This window comes from Phalangium opilio, unplaced genomic scaffold, assembly GCF_054372755.1.
Source record: "Phalangium opilio isolate 3A_F unplaced genomic scaffold, DU_Popi_V2 ptg000039l_1, whole genome shotgun sequence".
Taxonomy (NCBI): Eukaryota; Metazoa; Arthropoda; class Arachnida; order Opiliones; family Phalangiidae; genus Phalangium; species Phalangium opilio.
Window position 1 is genome coordinate 3,594,506 of NW_028324162.1, and position 2,641 is coordinate 3,597,146.

Here is a 2,641-nt window from a genome sequence, read left to right on the forward strand (position 1 = left end):
CGGCAACGTGAAAGCGGGGATTAGGGCTACTGCCAAATCCCCGTCTAATGGGGTCGTCACAACTAAATCCTGCACAACATGCTTTCTTGCCGGTCGACGGTTTACGCGCAAATACGGCGCTCTTCAATCATATCATCAACGATTGCAAAAGGAAGATCAAAGGCTTGTTGGTTGTCTCCCTGGATGTTGCAAAGGCCTATGATGGGGTATAACATTACTCCTTGGAGAAGGCCTTGCGACGACTGGGCTTGGAGTCCCGTATGATACGTTAGATATTAAGCAGTTACGCGCATTTCACAACCACTATTTCTTGCGGTGTGATCCATGTGCCAAACGTACCAGTGACCCGTGGGTTAAAGCAGGGAGACCCCATGTCCTCCATTTTGTTTAATGCCGTTATGAACGAACTAGTCGACCAGCTTCCAGATTTCATTGGGGCATCTGTGGGGCGACAATTTGTCAATGCGTTGGGCTTCGCAGACGATGCTAGACTACTTGCGAGCTCAGAGAATGGCATGTGCGAATTGCTACGTATTGCAACCGATTTCTTCCTTCGCATGAACAAGGAAACACGAGAAGTTTTCTCACCGAACGGACTACGAAGCGAGGAAGAAAATCTCGTTCAGGCTACTCTCGACGCCCAATTTGATGCGAATGATCATGAAATTAATGAAAAGCTATAAGCGTTACGCCCATCAAGAGGCTATGAAGCCATTAAATCAGGACGTAAACAGCCAGCGTATCGAGCACTTGTAGTTCGAGAGACTGAGATCTGAAACTCAATCCACGGACACATCGTCCTCGGAAGACGTCTTCGTACCGGAAAATAATAATTATATTAGTAATATTTATCTTGAAGAGCCTTCTGGTTCCAATGGTGAAGTTATCCCCGAAATTGCTGGTGCAGAGAAAGTTGGCGCCATCTTTAAGAAGCATGCTACCGATGAGAACTCACAGGTGGCATTAATCTGTAATGTGATTCTAGATGGCTTGTTTACACTTGACAGTGTCGAAAATCTCTTACCTGATCATATGGTGCATGGACATGATCAACGTCCTAGGCGACCTCGCGTTTTTGCCGATAGACGTTCGGAAACTTGTTCTCAAGAACCAGATTAACCGTAAACGCCTCTCAAAAGAGATTTTTGACAATATCGACATTGTTGAAACAATGACATTGGAAATGGGGCTCAAAAATTTGTATGAGAGCATCTGGTCTGGGTCCATAAGAAATAGTGTGATACAACAATCTTTGTCAGCTCAGGCCATACCATTTAGACAAAAATGATTAATATGACGTTCCCATAGCTCCTATATCTCAGTACCTTTCTATTGAATGATGACCTACTTCCTATTCTAGACCATGCAGAAATAATCAATATAAAATCACCACCGTGACTACACAAAATTAATAAACATTAAGTCCGAAGAACAGATATAAATCAAAACGTCTTGGATTTACCCAAGTCCTAAAAAGTATCGATAAGAAGAGAATTTATCATGTGACTGAAGGCCCAGATATTAAATTTTTTTAATTAAAACTTACATGCTTAAGATGCTGTTCGGACAGTGGTACAAATGGACGATCTTCCTCGTAGAGATTAACATGGCGGGTGGGTAAAAAAGGAGAGGGCGTCGTAAAGCCCCTTTAAGAACCTAATGTTCCATCACCCTATTCCATTGAATAAAGTTAGTTTACTGGTAGTCAATTTATTCCCTCTCAACAATTTTAAAAATTTATTTATCTCGGCTTTTCCCCGAAAACATTTTATAACTACATTTATCACTTTTAAGAGATTTCGTGTGGAAAAATACCATATAACTACACGTAACAATGAAAAAACGATTTAGTCGTAATCAACTTTAGCCTCTGCTATGCCGATAGGAGCAACGAGGATGTATAGTTGTATACATCGTCCTTGCTAGAAGTACACCTTGTGCCATTCTCATGCCTTGTCTTTCGGTGCCCTCGTCACCAAGGCAATAGCCAACTCAATTACGCGTTAAGCTGGTCGAAAATTCCGTGTGAATAGTACGTTTTAAGGTATTCCTCACCAAATAGTAATTGTTTTTGAGAACATTCCTCGGCTTGAAATAGGACAACTACGAAATAATTCGACCAAATTTTATTTTATAAATATTTTCTATCATTTCTATTTCTATAAATGTATTCTACCAAATGCATACAGAGTGCTACCAGAAGTCTCTGCGGCTACTAGGAATACTACCTTTACTCTAGGAAGATTCGCAGCGACAAGTTTATAAATCCCATATTCCTTTTAAAACCGTTATTCCATGTTCCTGAAGATATACAGACTAAGTAGCAGAGTCGAGTCACAGCCTCCTAGATCACGCGACTCGGTGAACGCGGGCTATATTGCAAAATAGCCAAGTCAGAATTTTCAGGCTACGACCGCGCTGAGTCCAGCTGACACTCTCACACTCTTTGCGCCCTTAAGTTGATAATTACAACAAAGAAAATCAAAATTTTTTTTGAATAGTATGCATGCCCCTACTGCTTGCGAACCATAGAAACGATAGAGACGCCATGGCATAGAACCGTGTGACCGTTGTCTGTCGAACCGATGCTATAGACCCTTTCTACGTAAAAAAAGAGAGATGTCAATCCTCAGTATCGGGA